We start from the raw sequence: 21,640 nt of genomic DNA on the forward strand, positions 1-21,640 counted from the left end.
TTGTTTGTAAACTTCTGTTATTTGCAAACATTTATGTCAGTGAAAGGGGCTTCCCTGATGGCTCAGTGGTAAAGAACCCGCCTCCAAATGCAGGAGACACAGGTTCAATCCCTGGGTCGAAAAGATCCCCTGGAGAAGAAAATGGCAACCGACCCAGTATACTTGCCGGGGAAACCCAGGGACAGAGGAGCCTGGCGGGTTGCAGGCTGTTAAAAATGACTTAGCAACTCAATAAAAACAATAGCAACATGTCAACTACAACAGGTCAAATTGTTTGCTGGAACCCTAAATAAATAGCAAAAATGGTGTCCATAATAGAGTGTTAGGATCATTTATGGTAGGTTATGTTCATAACTGGGGCTTCCCTGGTAGCTCAGGTAGTAAAGCATCTGCCTGCAATGCAGGAGACCTGGGTTCAATCCCTGGGTCGGGAAGATCTCCTGGAGAAGGAAATGGCAACCCACTCCAGTATTCTTGCCTGGAGAATTCCATGGACAGAGGAGCCTGGTAGGCTATAGTCTATGGGATCGCAAAGAGTCGGACACAACTGAGCGACTTCACTTCACTTCTTCTTCTTCTTCATGTTCATAACTATTGGCTAACAGTGTAGAGTTCATCATATTGGCTCTCATTGTTAAAAGTTTAAAATAGCATTCAGAGCATATAAATAATAGGTTATAATATTCTTCTTTCTACAAATATTTTATTTTTTTATAAAAATTATTGAGAGACTAATAGCATTAAAATCAGTCATCAATACAAATGTTAGTTTCTTGGTTTTGATAATTGAACTCCACATATATAAGATATTAATGTTAGAGGAAGCGGGGTTAAGGGTATATGGAAAATCTATGTACTATTCTGTAACATTTATGCAGGTATGTGTGTGTGTTAGTTGCTCAGTTGTGTCTGCCTCTGCAACCCCATGGACTAAAGCCCGCCAGGCTCCTCTGTCCGTGGAATTCTCCAGGCAAGAATACTGTAGTAGAGAGCCATTCCCTTCTCCAGAGGATATTCCCAATCTGGGGATCAAACCCAGGTCTCCCACATCACAGTCAAATTCTTTACCATCTGAGCCACCAGGGAAACCTGTTCTATAGGTTTAAACTTATCTTAAAAAGTTAAATTGCTTTATTTAAAGTGGATAACCAACAAGAACTTACTATATAGGACAGAGAACTCTGCTCAATGTTATACGCAGCACATATGGGAGGGGAGTTTGGGGGAGAATGGATACATGTATATGTATGGCTAAGTCCCTTCTCGGTTCACCTGAAACCATCGCAGCATTGTTAACTGGCTACACCCCAATATAAAATAAAAAATGCTAAGAAGCAAATCATCATTGCCAGGGCAGAGTTAAAGGGTAGTATGTATCCGGGATATCTGAAAAAAACAGATATTTAAACACCAGCATTAAAGGGCTTTAATTCAGTATTATGTCTTTACACATTCTTGATTAAATACATGAGTTCACTTACATTTGCAAATCAAATCTGTTTAAATCATCTGAAATAAAACAGGGATATGTGAATAAATAGATGACTGTATGTCTTGAAGCTTAATGAATAAACAGAAATTCATACTGTCTTAAAGAATTGTAAAGGAGCTAAAAACCCATCATAAATGTAAAGGCAAACTTGCTCAACAGTATAGATCTTCTTGCCCATGTTCTTAAGAAGAAATATATTTTATAAATTCCCTGAGTTCAAGGATGTCTTTTGGCTTTACCCAATCTGTTCATCACAAAATCATTTTTCTGTTAATTCAGGGATAAAACTTTAGAGTCCTCTTTAACTCTTCTTTCTCCATTTTTTCTTTCATCTGAACAGTTCCTATAGCATGCCAAGCCTTGATCTTCCTTATCTTTGTGAAGTCGTTATTGCTTCTCTAAGATCTTACACAAGAATCTTCTTTTAATACTTCCCGGGTGGTCCTGTGGTTAAGGACCCATCTGGCAATACAGGGGGCCCTGGTTTGATCCCTGTTCCAGCAAGATCCCACATATTGTGCAGCATCTAAGTCCATGCACCACAACTATTGAGCCCATACTCTGTAACTAGGGAAGGCCTGCGCACAGCAAAGAAGCCCTAGAACAGTTAAAAACTGATTGATTTTTAAAAACAAATTTTCTTCTAAATACCATCCTCACTTCCCCTCACTCAGATGATCCATTCTACACACATAAGACAAAGCCTTCACTATAAATTATACACAGATCTGGTCATGTTCAAAAGTCTTCAAGGAAACCATATTACTTTGAAAAAGAAAGGAAAACAGAAAAATGCAAACTCCTATAGAATTTGGTCTACATCACGAGTCCTTTGTATCTTATCAAGTTCAAGGCATCCCCTTCTTTCCATGTATGTTCCCTGCCCTCCTGCCAAAATGAATTGTCTACCGTCCCTTGAAGAGGCTCTGCCTTTGTTTTTCCAACCGTCCCTTCATTCATGTTCATTCCCTTCAGCTGAAATTTTTCACTTTTTCAGTTGTTCAAAAGACCAGCCTTAACACAGACAACTAGGATGTGACATTAACATGACAGAGTGGTCTTGCCATTGAAGGGTTCCAAATGAAAGACGGCTTCACCCACGGAACTTCTCTGATCTACCTGTTAGTATGTAGACTTTTCTTCCTTTGACCTGCCTTCCTTGTTAAGGCATCAGTATGACTGTAACCTGATATATACACTGATACTGTGCTCCCAGTTGCTTTCAAATAGTCTGAAATTTTTGACAACTATATTTTCCATCAGAGAAGTGGGTGCTCAATAAAGATCAATAGAATAAAATCTAGCACTGAAGGTGCTCTCTAAGCAGAACTTCCTGATCAACTCCTCCCTTTCCTACCCTGACCTCCTCACCACAACAAATTTACCCAAATATCTTTTTAGACTTAAAATATTCACAAACATGCTACTTGGACCATAGTAATATTTTAGAATTTAAATGGACAATCATCAGTGAACTACAATTAAATGTAGTACTTTATTAAAATGTGAATTAGCAATATTCAGTGAGCTATGATTAAATACGACATGGTTATCATGGTTTTTCTATTATAGAAACCGTATGTCTCACTTATTCTGCATACTGCTCAAGCTTCCAGTTGAAGGAAAGCATAACTGAGCTGAAACCATGGACCTATCTTCAGTTCATCCTATTCAGAATCCTGTTCTGTCATCATATTCACCATCTAATATTTACCAGGCCCCTGCCTATGATTGTTTGGGTGCTCTCTAGAAGGGACACCACCTAGCAAGATGAGGCTGAAATCCAGCTCATACTCTGCTCACCAAAACACAAGCACAAGCCCAATTACACTAGCAAATGTGCATGCGGTACCTGCACAGAGGAAAGGGTACCTTTTTATAATTCACACAAAGTGTAAGTGGGGATTAATCTAGTCAATGAACTTTAATATATTGTATAGAAAAACTTTTCAATACTGAAATCCTTGGTGTGTGTGTGTTTTAATCCAATTTTCCTGATAGGAGTACAACTTTCATCTAAGTGTATTTCAACATAGAAGCAGTGAGGAATTGCTTTTATGAATTATTCTTATCTATAATCATGATCAAAATAATCATAATTATTCTATGAATTAAACATATACACTCTGGCTTGAAATAATAAAAAGATACATTAGGTCATTGGGTCAATTTCTTTTCCAAAATGAGACTGTTCTCTCCTGCGTAATTTTCATTGTTTCTCCTACATGAGTTTAAACACTTTAAGCTATAGTTCTTATTCTATTTCTCAAGGGTGTATATTCAAATCACAAAGTCCCTGGTAATAACTGAAGGGTAGGTATTTTTGTTTTTTGGTGAAGTACTCTGACCTGAATTCAGGGAACTTTCATATTACTCTTATAATTATCATCAACATCATTGCTGTTACAATGATCAGTATCATCTATATTAGCCAATGATAGTGTTTATAATGCTCATTACCTCTAGTCCTCTCTACAAATTATTCTGATAGGTAGTGACATTCCCATTTTTTCAAAAGAAAACTCAGGTGTTCGGTGATATCCCCAAATCCAGAAGGTATGCATGACTCCAAACTGAGATTTAAATCCAGGTCCTCTTGGCTACAAAAAAATTTTCTCATTTACATAGTATTCCAAACTATGTTCTAGTTTCTTTAACATTTTTTTGATAAGTACTAACAGAATAATTCTTATGTGCCTGAAATTCTCCTAGATACTAGAGATGAGCAAAGAGACCTTATTTGTTTTTCTGGAGCTTACATGGAGGAAAAAAATAATAATCAAACATAGAACATGAATCTAGGTATTGGCAAGTACTAATGTCATAATTGTTCCATAGTGGGAAAGGAGTACGTCAAGGCTGTATATTGTCACCCTGCTTATTTAACTTATATGCAGAATACATCATGTGAAATACTGGGCTGGATGAAGCACAACCTGGAATCAAGATTGCCAGGAGAAATATCAATAACCTCAGATATGCAGATGACACCACCCTTATGGCAGAAAGCAAAGAAGAATAAAGGGCCTCTTGATGAAAGAGGAGAGTGAAAAAGTTGGCTTAAAACTCAACATTCAGGAAATTAAGATCATGGCATCCAGTCCCTTCACTTCACGGCAAATGGATGGGGAAACAATGGAAACAGTGAGAGACTTTATTTTGGGGGGCTCCAAATCACTGCAGATGGTGACTTCAGTCATGAAATTAAAAACACGCTTGCTCTTTGGAAGAAAAGCTATGACCAGTCTAGACAGCGTATGAAAAAGCAGAGACATTACTTTGCCAACAAGGGTCTGTCTAGTCAAAGCTATGGTTTTTCCAGTAGTCATGTATAGATGTGAGAGTTGGACTAAAAAGAAAGCTGAGCACCAAAGAATTGATGCTTTTGAACTGTGGTGTTGGAGAAGACTTTTGAGAGTCCCCCTGGACTACAAGGAGATCCAACCAGTCCATCCTAAAGGAAATCAGTCCAGAATATTCATAGGAAGGACTGATGCTGAAGCTGAAACTCCAATACTTTGGCCACCTGATGCGAAGAACTAACTCACTGGGAAAGACCTTGATGCTGGGAAAGATTGAAAGTGGGAGGAGAAGGGGACGACAGAGGATGAGATGGCTGGACGGCATCACCAAATCGATGGACATGAGTTTGAGTAAGCTCTGGGAGTTGGTGATGGACAGGGAAGCCTGGCATGCTGCAGTCCATGGGGGTCACAAAGAGTCAGACACGACTGAGCAACTGACTGAACTGAAGTGAATGTCATAAAACAAATTAGGGTAAGGAAGTGGAGAGTAATGAGATTTAAACAGTGGTTGGGAGGTCAGAGATGGTCTTTCTGAGGAAGTTATAGTTTAGAAGTGGTCTGAATGTAGTAAGGGGAAAGTCAGTTGACAACTGTGTGAAGGGTCACGACGTGTTAGAGGAACTCCATGAAGGCCAGCATCACTAGGACAGGATGTACAGCTGGGAGAGTGGTAGGAGATGAAGTCAGCATATAGGGAGAGGTCTCCTAATGCAGGTTCAAGGGGATGGGGTTTGATTCTTTTTTTTTTTTTCCTGAGAAGCCTTTGAAAGTCTTTGAAAAATTACCTTGACTGTCATCTAAAAAGTTAACTCTACGAAGAAAAGAGTGAAACAGAAATAGAGAGTATTGTGACAGCCTCCACAAGAAATACCAGTGGCTCCAGGAAGAGTGGAGGTCTTAGACATAGAGGGAAGTATTTGTGTAGGAAGAGAGTTAGAAATCAGGTTGGCAGGACTTGCTAATGGAAAAGATGCAGGTCTCAGAAAAAGAGAGAAAGCCAGGATCATACTTCGGTTTTCCACTTGAGGTTCTAGGTGGATGTTAGTGCCATTTATTGAGACAAGGAAAACTGGAAAGGAGCCAGAGTTTAGAAGTGGATAAATGGGAAATCAAGTGTGTTTCATACATATTATTATTTCTTATGGCATATTATACATGTTTCTCCATCATTCTGAGACTGTAACATTCCAACTTAGTCCGAAAACACCTAAAAGGTTTTGGCAGATATATACAGATTTATTCAAGAAATGAAAAAGAAGTGCTCCTACACATATCCACTCACCCACAAATACAAAATTGCCTCTACCATTTTATGCCTATCTACATGAATGAATAATCATACCTACATAATTATTCATTGGGACACATAGTTTGATTTGGATCATAAAACCAGTGATTAATTCCAGCCAGAAAAGAAATATACAACAGATATTAATCTTCTTTTTGATCATAGATCACCTCTATGATGCCCAGGGGCAATCATTAATGGGTCCATTTTCTCCACGTAAAACATGTGGTTTCCCACAGCCCTGAGGTTGGGAGTAGAAATAGAGTTTGCTGAAATTTTGTTGTTATTGTTGTTGGCTTTTCTACCTCTAACTTTCTTTCAGAACCATTCTGAAAACACAGTTATACCAAAAGCCTTCTCTGAGTGCTCCAGGTCACATAAAGAAGAGCCTAAATCTTTCCTGGAGTCTGAAAACGGTATCATTTATATCCCTTCTTGATCTTCAATCTTGAGCACTTAGAACCAACTCAGAGTTTTTAAGTTTTCTTTTTGTTTCTAAGTACTTTTTATCTAGCAAAATTGCTTTGTTACTGCTTAAAAGTTGCTTAAGGTAAGAGTGATGTCTTGTACACTCATAATCACTCTTCGCTGAGCATAATGCTTATGTAAGAGGCCTTTCACTCATTTTTGCCTTTTTATGAAAAAAAATTCATAAAGTCTACTTTCCAAAATTCAGAAAGGATACAAAATAGTATAGTTGTTTGGAGACTTCTGTCACATATTTGTGAAATTATAAATGTCTAACTTTGGCAGCAGTATTACAGATCATCTAATCCAACTTTATTTTGCATTTGAAACTTTGTATTTGAAATCAGTTAGGTAAACTGATACTTATTTAAACCAAAGCTAACAGAGAAACAAAAAGGATCAAAATATACAACTACGCCAGTGAAAGGCTTCAATTTGTTGGTGACTCATTTGTTCTTCGGAGCTTTACTTTTTAAGGTCATTTTTGTTGATTTTTGAGTTACATTAGCCTTTCTATGATTTTGCTTGTAAATGGTGATGATCTTAATGAATACTAAAGAAGGATGTGATAACAGAGTCCATTTGAAGGAATCCCCTCCCAAACCAAGTCAAGAACTCCGGCACCTGATTGGAGCTTCAGGTGATAATTATGTTATAGTCTTTATGGTTAATATGCAGAATTTATAAGCAGTATATAAACATTAATATGGTCTCCTAAATTGTCCATTATACTGATAAGAAAATTTTTGACCAGGAAACAAAATATATGTTTCTATGTATCCATGGTAGTTTTCTTTTTTTCTCTCCAAAAGTCTCATAAACTCGAATTTGTGAGAGTTAAACTTTGAGGGCTTTATCACCTCTGGGTAAAATGATCGAGTAAGTTTTCTAAACAAATACAACAGAACTCTAGAAAACTTAAGCCCAAGTGAGGTGCATATCCTTTTTGAGGCTCAACCTAAAATAGTGAGTGAGTTTTTGTTTAGCCTGCAATGCAGGAGACCCTGATTCAATTCCTGGGTTGGGAAGATCTGCTGGAGAAGGGATGGGCTACCCACTCCAGCATTCTTGGGCTTCCCTTGTAGCTCAGCTGGTAAAGAATCTGCCTGTAATGTGGGAGACCTGGGTTCAATTCCTGGGTTGGAAAGATACCCTGGAGAAGGTATAGGCTGCCTGGAGAATGCCATGGACTGTGTAGTCCTTGGGGTTGCAAAGAGTGGGACACAACTGAGCGACTCACTTCACTTTTACTGGTGGGGAAAAAAGACAAGAAATATCTAACATGACAAAAATGAGGTAAGAGGTGCACATCTGAACTTTAAGATGTCTCCATTTATGCATAGAAACCACCAACATTCTTTTTTCTCAACTCACAAGTGGAAAGCAGCATGGTCCCATTTCTGTTTTACATCTATTCCCATTGATCAGCTTGTCCGGATAATTCCTTCTCCCTTCCCACATTTTTGATTCAATCTGTTACAAGTCCATCATTTAGAATGCTTGCTGTGCCCAGTGGTCAGAAACAACTCTGGTTCAATAATGATCTGAGTAATTCAAGTGGACAGCCAAATAGCTGATATTATTCTCATTAGTGACTGAAAACAAAGCAAAACAGAAAAACCCACAGGGATAAATTGGATTTTGATGAGAGAGTTGGTACAGGTCGTGATGAGAGTACAGTGAGAAGATATGTCAACATGAAAAAGTTTCATTATTATCCTCAAGTATGTTTTAATGTGTGTGATTTTAGTGTGTATCTTATATTCTTAGCATATTTCTTGAAATTATACTTACAAAATGGCTTGCCACATTTCCATGTGTAGGAAACCACTAGGAGTTCTCAAAAAGAATCATACTCACCAAACAAGCTTGTATCTTCAAATATAAAAATCATGGAAATATCAATTCTAATACTAATTGTCAAGAAATGGTTTGAGGGCAAATGGAAATATAAGGCCCTGATTATTTCCCCTAGAGCAATAGAATCTTGATGAAGAATTATCAAGACATACTTATAAAATACTCAAACTTCTGTTCATCGTCAGAAAACATGCACTATTAGCAAATCTGTATTTGGGAAGTTTAAAATTTAACTCATTTTGTATTAAAAATATCTTCAAACTATGACATAAAGATTCATAGTTATTTCAACAGGCATTCATTGACCCCTCTCCTGTGTGCCAGGGTCCATGGAGAGAAAGAAAAATATGAAGAACTGTATACCACAAACTCCAAGATAATAAGTTGATTCTTTAATAAGGCATCAAGTCTGTTTCCCACAAGGCAAGGACATTTTCTAAATTTTCTATTTAATATGAGCAATTATGACCTTAGTGGGCCTCGGGTTCATGCCAAGACTAAAACTCTAATTTTATGATTCCAAAGATTTGTGAACATAATTAGAGAAGCGAAGATGAGTAAAGTGTGAAAAATAAAGGAGAAAGAGAGAGCCAACACAGAAAATGGATTTAAGTGAAGCAGAATTTCAGTTGGAGGAGAGCAATTTGGAGTTGTCTAGTGTGGAACATTAACAAAAATACTATTATGAAAGATTTTTAAGTTGGAAAAGAACAATCTATTTGAAATATGTGGTAATGGACTGCTTGTTAAAGAAGCTTTCTAAGCCACGTTGTTATGGCCAGAAAGCCATGCATAATGTCTAAGGTTTCTCTAAGAACCAGAACAAAAGAGAGAGAGAGCATCACAGAGAAATACTGGTCAGATCCTAAAATATCTAACAATAGACACAAAATGATAAACATTAATACTAACTTGAAATCATTCATACCCTACGTGAACAAATGTCCAGAACATCATATGAGTTTAATATTAAATGTAGGCCAGATGCTTAAACTTTGTGGAGAAGATGCCTTTTCTGTAGTGTTAAGAGTAAATGTTGAAAAGAAGGGACAACCGGGGACTAAGGGTAGCATCAGCTTTGAAATTCCTTTAATGATCATAAAATAGGAATGGAGACAATACAGCAACATTCAGTTTCCTGAGGACACTGTTAGTATTATCAGCATGATTACTGCAACAGATATTCTTTGATCATCTGCAATTGTTTTAACTTCACAATGCTCACCTTCTAATAAAAAGAGAGCCTTTAAAGAGGGAGAAGGTAAACAACAAGAAGGAGGAATTCACTTTAGCTGAAGGCAGCAAGAGAATTTTTAAGGAAAAACATGTCCTTGGCAACTAGTGCTGAATTACCCTGTAAACTGTGTTGAAAGCAGTAAAAGGGATTTAAGATAGTCACAAGTCTCAGGTGACATGTCCTCCTGGAATCAAACAAGGAAAGTTATAATGCAGAAGCTAAGAACTCAGTCTGGGGGTCTTTTTCTATAAATAATGATTATTTGTAATTTTTTATAAAGTCCACCTTTTGAAATACTGGGTTGGCCAAAACATTTGTTTGGGTTTTCCTGTAACATTGTACAAAAACCCCAAAGGAACTTTTTGGCCAACCTAATATTTTCTGTGGGACAACTTAGAAAGCTGCTTTACAGTAGCACCTCCTTAGACCCAAGAGAGTAGAAAAGCTCTCCACCCCCTGCCCCCAGACTAGGGCTGAAACACCTCAAAGGGTGATTGAGAATCACCAAACACAGCATGGCAATCCCTATCTTTGGTTGGAAAATGAACATTACCCTAGGACATCAACAAGCACGTCTCATACCATCTATGAAATGAGTTAATTGACTGTATTAATCCCCCATCCAAACACACAAATACGTATATTCCCTTGTAATGCTCAGTGAGTGTGGAATGATTGTGTGACTGTAGGAATTTGTGAACGATTTATATCTTCACGCTAAGCACTAGTAGATTTCAGAATGGATGTAAGAAACTGCGCACGCAAAGCAGATAATTGAAAAAAAAATATGCAAAGTTTAGGATAAAAACACTCTTTCACCAGAAAGACCCTAGTTATTATTTATGTTTTGTTCATAGAGGAAAACTATATGTTACTATCTATCCTTCATAGATGCAATTTCTTGAATAGATGCCAGTTGCACTTTGATGAGTACTTTAGGTAAGCCTTGATTCATGAAAATAATTCTCTTTAAACACTGCATTCAAGCACACATGATCTCAGAAGGAAGGAATCACGAAGAGAGTCAAATCCCACCACACATAAATACATTTAACTTTTACAAATACCTATAAGGATACACATGTGCAGCAGTACAAGATTTGGTGTTCTTTAGCTTACTGAGTGTGTTAGGATTTTAACTATCAATATAAATCCACAAATAAATCACTTCTGGGTGCCCTTAACCTTTACAAAATTAGTACATAGCTGCTTTAGTTTACTGCTCCCCTTTAACTTAAAGCATGATAGTTAAAACCTCTTTGATAAATACATTGGATTAAGACCTAATACAGAGTTCCTTTCACCAACAGTTTTAGGACAAACTTATAAGGAAAGATTGGGAAGTCCTTTAATAAAATATTAGACTGGCAAATTTGCTTCTGTGAATTAGGATCTGGGGGGGAAAAAAATAAAAAACGGGACTCAAAGTGGTAGGATCCAACCGTATTATTTTTCTTAGCTTGCATTCCTTTCCCAAATGACTGAGCAAGCTTATGAGAGGATCAAATTACTCAGTGTCAAAATCATAAAGGGGGATTCAGGATGAATGTAAACCTGTGTGATACCTTCTGTGTGCCAAACGTGCATAGGACAAACATAGAGTAAGCATTTCTGTATACTTAAATGTGCAATTCTGTTTGATTATTTTCAGATAATGTAATTAAGTTTTAAACTAGAAGATGTAAGTATATTTTCCAAGGTCACATACCAAATACATAGGGGAGCCTGGACATTAACATATTCATCTGATATTAAAACTCTTGCCTATATTTTTATTCTACACTGCCTTTTAGGTTTGTGCATTAATTATCAGAAGCTGTAACCTTGATTAGAAAATCATGAATACTCATTTGAAATCTGGTATTACTTTGGAAGGAACCAAGGGAGTTTACTTAGCATAACCTGCTTTTGTGGTATCTGTTTGCACTAATTATTTTAATTTCTCTTAAAAAGTAAAACACTGCATACATGAGTTATTGCCTTTATAGATTCTCACACCCATGAGCAATCATCACTGTCATTATAACACTGGCAGCAAATATGAGGGAGTGATGCAGTTAAGGAAAGCATGTCACCAAGGATAAGGATCAGAACTTATATTGTACTAAATTCTGATATTAACTCATGACAGCATACTTCTTTGTAGCATAGATGATCATAATGACTTATTTATTAACCAAAAGATAACTATATGTACTATTTGCATCTTACAAGCTTTAAAATATATTTGCCAAAAGGATGACCAAGAATCCCAGGCCTATAAAAAGCGAGAAAAGAATTTTTCACTTTCTCAAACTTCAAAAATGACATGAGTTGATAAGTCTTTTGCCATGTGGCTCATTTTTAATTATCTTGAGCTGGTAGGAGAATGAACTTAGGAGCAGCTAAGTTCTTCAGTCTTTGAAAATTATAATCAAGAATTAGCCCTACTTTACATTCTAGTAACCTACACTATATGTCAACAGAAGTACTCTGTGTATGAGAAAAGAAGTGAAAATATAAACATGGTATGTTTGACATTTTGGAGCATCCTTGGAGAGACACTGATTTGTAATTCAGATCACATAGCATCTTTGATTTCTTCCACTTGCCCATGCCCTTTTCTCACCCTCCCCCACTCAAAAAATAAAACACAAAAGCTTTATCTGCAAAGGATGGAGAGCAACCCAGGAATCTATGTGGAGACCATCCATCACATTTCTGTCTTAATTGAATGACACCAGAATGAGATCGATGAAATGTAACAAGAGACAGCTTTGCATTTCCACACTCTCTTATTCCTCCTCTCCATTACTTTCAGTCACCATCGTGACCAGAAAGCCCAAGTACAGAGCATGAACCCTGCTGCCAGGCAAGCTGTTAGGATATGAATAAACTTGTCAGAGAAGCAGCAAAACTTAGAAACATTAGAAGGGAGCTAGGGAGACAAAGCATTATTAGAGGAGTATTGGATAGACTTCTTTAAAAAAGCAATTTCATAGATATACTTTCACTCCTGAATCACCTGCTAAAATGCAATGTTTCGTTTAGATAATATCTGCAGCTCTCCCTATGGCCCCACGATTTCTTGAGAAGGCATCAACGACTGGCTCCAAAGCAGATGCGGTGACATCTCAGCTCAAATCTGCAAGTCCTACAGTAAATGCCAGGCAGCTGTGATGTCCATACATACAAGGTTCCTGAGATCTCCAATGCATTATTGATAACCTCATCACTCTGCTAAAAGCAAAGGCTGACACTGTTATAATCTCAGCCTTCTCCTGAAGAGCTCTGGCTTTGCCTGGGAATCGATCAGAGGAAGAAAGAAAGAAACCAAAGAGCAAAACTGCACATGTAAAACTCAAGAAGGTTAAGAATGACCTAAATTCACTTCACTCTGAGTGTGTTAACTCAAATCACATGGCCTGCTCAGGTTTTTTTATACCTTTGACAGTTTACAGTGAGGTCAAACTCTAGGCTGTATGTTGTAATGATTCATTTAAGAGTCCACATCTTGGGCTTGTTAGAAGTAATCCCCAGAAGAGAAGTCTGTATTTGAAAATAAAATTAAGTTTTTAATGTAGCTTCCCAAAAGGCAGTTTTTTTTCTCTTCATTCTAGACAAGTTTCTCTGTATCATTTTGCCACTTGATTAGATATAAGCAACTCCTCTGTCCACACAGCTTCTTTCCATAGCCATGTGACATCTTAGGAAAAATATGTACCTCAAGAGATACTCTACACAAATTTACTTTTATATTTTAACAATGCAAGATTATAGCACACAAAGTGCCTGACTTCTTTATAACTTGTTTTATTTTTATTTAGAATTATTTAGAATGAGACAATGCATAATATGACAAAATATAAATGGCACATCTTATCCCACATAATTTAAAGAGAGAATTAGAAGATACACCCAAAGCATGATTTAGAGTTTGGTTTTCTTTTTTTTTTTTTCTGTGTTCATCCTTGGAGGTTAAAGTCTTAAGGAGCCAGCCCTTGCTGTTAAAAAGAAGAGAAAGTTATTTTCTTAGGTGATAGATGGCTAGGTAATTTGCAAAATAATCATTAGTTGGAGGCTACTCCTGAATTCTACAGCAAATGAGTTTGCCATTCAATCATGATCTGCAAATGAAAACAGTGGGTCCAATGGAACTGTGAGCAAAACATACACAATTTCACTTCACCTACAGACAGTAGGTACCTGGAGCAGGAGTTAGCAGCTGCCTGCTCAGGGGAGACAACAGGGTATGCATTGATGAAACCTGTTTTTTCCACCTTTTACTTGTTGAGGCCTGCATTTCATATCATATCATATCATACACTTTCCTGCATTTCATATCATATCATATCATATCATACATTTCCCCCAAGTTACTGATTGTGATATGGCTCAACACAAAATAAGGTCCCAGGAAAGGTGGATATTACAGAAGAGTAGTATATGTCTTTAGACAAATATGCATCCATTGCAAGACAGAAAGGTGTTACTCCTTACATTCTAAATTAAGCACAATTTAAAGTGCCTCAAGACATATCATGCTGTTTTATTATGGATTATGTTTTTTAATGTAATCATTAAAAAAGACCACTTTCCCAAGGGTTTCCAGAGTGTAACCCCTGGGGAAAAAAACAAGCTCCGTGGAATGTGGAACTTATTTGAGCAACATAAAGTAAAACTAGCTTAGAGTAAACATGTTCTACCTCTGACCACTTTTTACAAAACATTTCATTGATCACTGCTTACTTTAGTTAGTGGGCTATAATATATACTTGGCAGTAAAACAGTGAAGCTGTTTCTGATATAACAAGCACACTACTGGATTAAAACAAACAAACAAACAAAAGCAAAACAGTAAAATATAACCATCACCATCAGAGTGTGGCAGTATCAGCGTGGGATGTGGTCTTACTGATATGTGTGTATCTCCCACCGGGAAAGTCGATTAACCCCACGCATGGCCCTTATAGTTCAGAGGCTAGGAACTCGTCCACAGTGTGAGTTCACACAAAGAGCACAGTTATTGCTGTCGGGTGCCCCTTCTTGTTGACGGTATTGCGTGTGGGGTGTTTTTAATTTTCAAAATGAGGCTATGGCTAATTAGGGGTGTTGGCCCAGCTTGGAGTGATGAAGAAACCGATTACAATTATAAAAGACTTCTGGGCCAGAGCAGTCAGAGATACTGACGGCTACCAGTGCTGGCCTCAATGGTGTCTCTACGGTTGTCAAGGGTGATTATGTGAGAAGAAGACTGGATTTATTAGTTGTTTTTTTTTTTTTTTTAAACTATAGGATTCAAATGCCCATGGACGTGGCTCACAGTATTACGAGAGTCCTAGTTTCTCTCATGTTTTCCGTGTAAATTTAGAACACTCAAGAAAAAAAATCCCCATCTTACTGCACTCTCCAGAGTCTATGATAAGGCAGGGTGAATGAAAAAGAAAAATTATCTTCCCGAAGTAACTTTCATAATACTTTCTCATTTTAAAATCTAAATGTCAGTCTCAAACTGATTAGTTTTTCACATTCCATATATCTGAAACTGATAAAAAGAGAATATATTGAATATCCACCAATAAGGTGAAAAGGGAACCAACCAAATTTTACTTTGGGTAATTTATTTTCTAGAGAATGATAAAAAAAAAAAAGAGAGTAAAAGAACCTTTGTTTAATCCTCTGGGGTAACCTATTGAAATACAACATCTAAACATAGTTTATGTTTGAGTTTTGTGTCCTCATGAGTATTCTTCATTTAGGAAATGTGCATTTATTACAGCACGTTACAAAAGAGCCTGAATGGGTATTCAAATAACTGCTGTAAATCAAAAGATTCTTTTTTTCAGGGAAACAACCACAGATTTTTATAGTTTTTGTGCTTTGCTATGGACATTCGAAAATGATAGAAAGATTTTCATTTGTGCATGCCCTCCCCCTCCATGCTATTGAATTGTCCAGGTTTTGTACAGTGTAGAACAATCCTGTAATAATAAAACATTTCAACTTTGTACAAAAGGTGAAGCTTTCCATTTGAAGTTGTTCTTTAAAGGGGGAAAAAAATGGTCTGACAGCTTTAGAAAATTTAAACAATTCCCCTTGCCAAGATCTGTATTTCACGAGTTTTCTCTAATTTCAGATTTGGTGCATATGTGTCGTGCTAACAATGAATGCTTTCAATTTCAAAGTTCAGTTTCTTCTCTCCCTGTTGAAACCAATCTTCACCTTTTAATAGGCAATTATTTTTCTAATCACCTCCGAAAAACTTTTTTCAGGATTGTGGGACACTGAGCTCTAAGTTATATGTTATGGTTGCATTTAAAACAAAATGAATGCACTGCAAAGTGCAAAGTGTACTCAACTGGTAAAAGTATCTTAGAATAAGGAAAAGAAGTGAGGAGGCTATTAGGAAACTTTTATAATAACAAATTCATAAAAATCACAGGGAATTAGATGAGAACTCTTTTAAGGAAAAAATGAGCAAAGTATTTTTGACTGTGATCGTTTTAATAGGATATATAGTGTTGTACTATTTTTCCTATTGGAATTAAACCTGACTTCATAAAACAGAATATTCTCCCATTTTCTTTATAATCTGTCACCTACATGGAACAAACTTTCCTACATTTAAAGAAAAACATAAAAGTAAGCTTTTATAATCTCCAAATTCACATATATTTCTGTATGAACTATAAGTGCATTCCTTTGTGGCAAAAAATAAAACAAAAAAAAGTTTGTTAGGAAAAAAGAACAAATAATATGCTATATTTTATGATATAACTGTCACTCATGAAACGAAAGACAATAGGTCCAGCCCTGTGATACATTATCAAGATACTTTAGCAACACTAATTTCAATATTGTGAAGACAAATAGAATAATAGAAATGCATGTGATTAAGCAGTTGAAGTTGTTAATTTTAAGGATGATACCAAGGGATTCAATTCAAATCTTAAAAAATCAATTGATGTTTCATGAAATCAACTAGCCTATAAGAAAAGCTTTCTTCAATTTCAAAATTTTAAAGTTAATTTACAACAAGCTGTTTAAAAGACTTGTTTAATTATTAATAGAAACATTTTATCTCATGGATTTTTTAAGTTGCACTTGATATTATCTACCAATGATTCAATATAGAAAGGAAAATACAGAACATGGCTGAGCCAATATTGCAAAGATCCTAATTAGTATCATGCTATAGGAAAACAATGAAGTGATTTTGTCACCAATTACTGACAATTAGCCTAAGCACAACAGTTAATTTCACGGAAGTAAAACCACTATAAGATAAAAGGAACAAAACCTATCTAATTAACAGCATTTGCCTGCATTCCTCTCTTGGTTATTTAATTTAGGAACCATAAAAGTTTGAAACAACTGGAACAGCTAAATACATACACAAAATTCAAGTCTGTATACCTGGATTTTCAGGCATCTGTGGAAATATGTAATTTAGCAACAAATTAATTATGTTTATCAAATTTTAACCTCTCAACCTTAAAATATTATACTTCCAAAATGTGCATTTGTTAAACAATCAAATCTAGTGTATTAAATAATAGAGAAATAGTTTGTGAATAGCTTGTTATTATCCTGTTCTCATACATCTAGATGCAGTAAACTGCCAATAACTGTAGAAATATTACAATGTTAAAAGTCCCGAGTCTCCCTTGCACTTTGTCTCAAACTTTCTTTCCTGCCTGCTTCTCTTTTGGATGTAACTCTGCTGTCTGTGCTAAGGACCTCAGGGATGGCTGTGACCCACACCCCGCCCCACGATGTCAGTTTCATCTTATGTATTAACTCTGCCACAAGTTTCACACTTGTGTCACAACGCATCGTGAAGTCAAGTCAAGCTTTAAAGCGTCTCTTAAAGCTGGAAAGGACTCGTTTTGCAAGGTATCTACCAATCAACAAAGTAAAAACAATTCAAGGCCAGTGACTTCTAAAGCTAAGCTTCAGAAAAGGCACCCTTGCAAATATTTTTCTAGTTTCAACAAGTTCCGAAAAACAAAACTTTAAAACCTAACAAAACATCTCTATAGACTCATGCCTAATAAACAGCCACATTGATTTTTAAAACTTTAGGTACACACATAAAAACGTTTTAGAGGTTTTTGGCCATGCAGAGATAAGATCCTCTCTGGGGAGACGACTAGAAAACTGCTCGGTCTTTTGTGCAGACTCCTGGAATGTGCTTGCTTTTCATTTCTTTCTTTGTGTCTGGCACACTGGCCTCACAGGCAGTGTCTTAAGCCACGCAGGGTCAGGGCAAACACAGAACAGCATTCATGGACAGATCAAGTTTATGTGAGAATCTGCTCCTAGGCTGCCCTCAATCTCCATATGAATTGTTAATAAAATCTTAACCTGAAAGCTCATCACCCCAACAGTGGGGAAGTCATGCAGAGAATCCTCTAGTTCAGAAAAACAAGATTTCTTTATCTTTTTCATCCTGCGCCAGCATTCGTGGGAATTCTGCCATGTAACCTCTTCCTGAACCACCTCCCCCTCCTTCACTTCTCTGCACAACTCCCTTGGTCGCACCTGATCACCAGGAAGGCAGAGAACTAAAAGACAAAAGAAACATTCTGACACCCACAGCAAATCTACCACAACATCAACTTTGCCTCTGAGTAATTTGCTGCTGTAAAACCTTCAGGCAAAAGGAGATATCAAATGCCTAATTTTTTCTCGTTAGTGTCAGAGAGCTAGAAAGACTTTCCCATAGCTTTATGACACCACATGAACTAGTGAGTCACAGATATAATAAAAGGTCACATAGAAAGCGAAGAGCAGAGTCATACCCTAATTAACTTGATACCTCCATGCAAACACTGGACAGGAACAAGACTCGCTGTGTGCTGCAGGCAATCTTGCGTGATTCTTCCAACCTTGCTACAGGCTAGCTGGGCCTCTTGTTTCCTCTGCTTTTGCTCCTTGCAAACTGTTTTAATATCGAACGCTTTTCAGAGGGATGGGCTGATGAACGAAAACATGAATTTCCTGCCTGCCCTTTAAGGTGGGTTAAAGGGGGTGTTAGCAATCAATTACAGAACAAAAGAACCAAAAAAAAAAAAAAAAAATGACTTAAGAACCTAAGGAGTGAATGTGTTACATTCTTTCGACTCTATTTTTTTTAAATAGAGTGCTTCATTTTTATCAGGAATAGTAAACAGTATGTATTTCATGTAAAAACTAAAATAACTTTACCTAGTAGCTCATGAAGGAAACCTATTATTCTGTGCTCAAAAAGTCTATAAATGCACTCAACTTCCATTTCTACTTGACAAAAATTTTACAAGAAATAAAGAAATTTAACATTTCATTTGAATTTGTACTTCAGATTTTCAGGTCTATTTCAGAATAAAAGTTATATTTTCCACTCTAATTAATATCTTGAGCCTATTAAATCCTTGTTTCCTTATTTTACTTTGGTCAATAAAGCAATATTAACTTCTAAACTCTTTGCACATAAGTTGTTCCAAGATACTTTCCCTTAAACGTATCTTTAGTGTACCTGCATATAGCAAAAATGTTGAATATAATTTAAAAACAAATATTCATCAAGTATATGCAAATAAATGTGATTTGGATAAATCTAATGTAATTTTATCACCATATATCTACAAATTCTATTAGTAATATTTGAGAAGATAAAGATACATGAATACACACCCAAGCCCCCGACACACATAGAGTATCTTAAAAGCAAGCAAAGTAAAAGGAACACAAAACTCTCCATAACCACTCACATAATAAAGTCATAGAAATGTATTATCTCACTCAATTTATCTAAAACAAAGTCATTATTATAAATAGCACATTCATTTACTCTATATCCATAGATATCACTTTAATGTGTGAAGCACAGAAACCAGTGGCTCAAAGAATTATCTTACCTAAAATTTAAGTCACATAAGTTTAATACAATTTCAAAACAAAAGTAAATTTAGTTTTATATTAAATATCCCAGTGCCTCACAGAATTCTACTTAGGTATTATGTCTTTAGAAATTCATTAAAGATAGAATGGAACTACAAAGGAAAAATATAGTTCAATATTATTCTTTAGCATTGATGTAAATCATTATTATAATTATATTATACTATTTTGGAAAGGATAGAAATTTCTAATTGTTCTCCATAATTTACCTAGACTAATCTTTAAATATATAAAATTACTAATTCAATAAATGTTAAAGAAGTACTTGCAAAGTTATACAAATAGGTAAAACAGTTATTTTAGAAAATAAGAATGATCTGAAATACACATTAGGCTTTTAAAAACAATTACTCTAATCTTTAGCTAATTTTATAATAATGAGTTTAATAATCAAACAGGACTTTGTGACATTCAATAATTTTTATTCATAAGACCATATGTTACTGAACTACATCACTTCAAAATTTTACTGTGTTGGTTTGCTTCCTTTAATTGTCACTGGCATAAGCAATATTTTAGTGCAGAATTTGTATTATCAAACCTCAATTTCTATTGTGATGGGCATTTTCCCAGGAGCAAGAATTAATAGTTTGGTCAGTTCCCTTTAAGAGTTTGCATTTTGAAATATGTGTTTTCAAAATATTAGTGCAGTTCTAGAATAGGGTGCCTCATTCTTTTTCTAAGAAATTTGTCCAGTTAATTTCCACTGGATCCTGCACTTTGCAACATGGTGAAGGAAAAGGCAAAATTGAGCATCTTTGTTCTCTGAGGCTTGGAAGATGAAAGCTAATGGAATTTTATTTTTGCCTGGAAACCCTATGAGCCACAGAGAGGACATCTTCTTGAGAAACAGCCTGGAGAGGGTAAAGATATGAAGAAATTGAGAACTCTAATATGAACAAACTGAGAAGCTTAATATGGACACTCTCACATGCAGAACATAGATCTCAGGGTTGCTCCGCACTATGAGGTTTAACAAGGTTTTTAGAAAGTCTCCAGATGTACACAGGGACATGTTGGTGCTTCCGTACTGTTCCACATTGAGCATGCATGCATGTGTGCAAAGTCTCTTCAGTTGTGTCCAACTCTTTGTGGCCCCGTGGACTATAACCCATCAGGCTGCTCCGTCTATGGGATTATCCAGGCAAGAATACTGAAGCAGGTTGCCATTTCCCACTCCAGGGGATCTGCCTGATCCGGGGATTGAACTCACATCTTCTCTCATGTCTCCTGCTTTGGCAGGTGGGTTCTTTACCACCAGCGCCCAAAATTCACATACTGAATGAAGTCCTAAACCCGAGTTTTGGAGATAGGACCTCTAAAGAGGTAATCAAGATTTAAATGAGGTCACAAAGGTGGGGCTTTGATTTGTTAGGACTAGCATCTTTTTTTGATTGAAGTATAGGTGATTTATACTGTTGTACTAGTTTCAGCAAAGTACACATATTCTCTCCAGGTTCCTTCCCATTACAGGTCACTATAAGACATGGAATATATCCAATAGTACCCTGGGCGGGCTACTTATTGTGTTAGTCGCTCAGTCATGTCTGACTCTTTGCAACCCCACAGGCTATAGCCCACCAGGCTCCTCTGTCCACGGAGTTGTCCAAGCCAGAATACTGGAGTGAGTAGCCATTCCCTTCTCCAGGAGATCTTCCCAACCCAGGGACTGAACCTGGGTTTCCTGCATTGCAGGCAGGTTCTTTACCATCTGGGCCACCAGAGGAGGGTGCTACACAGTAGGTCCTTGTTATTTATTTACTTTCTGTATCAGTCAGTTCAGTTCAGTTGCTCAGTCGTGTCCAACTCTTTCTGACCCCATGGACTGCAGCCCTCCAGGCTTCCCTGTCCATCGCCAACTCCCAGATTTACTCAAGCTCATGTCCATTGAGTTGTTGATGCCATTCAACCATCTCATCCTCTGTCGTCCCCTTCTCCTCCTGCCTTCAATATATTTTCTATATAGTAGTGTGTATATGTTAATCTCAAACTCCTAATTTATCCCTCCCCTTCCTTTCCTGTTTGGTAACAATAAGAATCATAGACATAGGATCAGTGTTCTTCTAAGA

The 21,640-nt window shown here is 36.6% G+C and overlaps 1 protein-coding gene across 3 annotated transcripts in view; it reads right to left on the reverse strand.

Moving 5' to 3' along the window:
- Window positions 1–21,640, reverse strand: part of LOC122428683 — a 673,994-nt gene that overhangs the window by 359,161 nt on the left and 293,193 nt on the right. The gene's annotated exons all lie outside the window — the stretch shown is intronic.

The sequence above is a fragment of the Cervus canadensis genome, chromosome 27, assembly GCF_019320065.1.
Source record: "Cervus canadensis isolate Bull #8, Minnesota chromosome 27, ASM1932006v1, whole genome shotgun sequence".
NCBI classification, from domain to species: domain Eukaryota; kingdom Metazoa; phylum Chordata; class Mammalia; order Artiodactyla; family Cervidae; genus Cervus; species Cervus canadensis.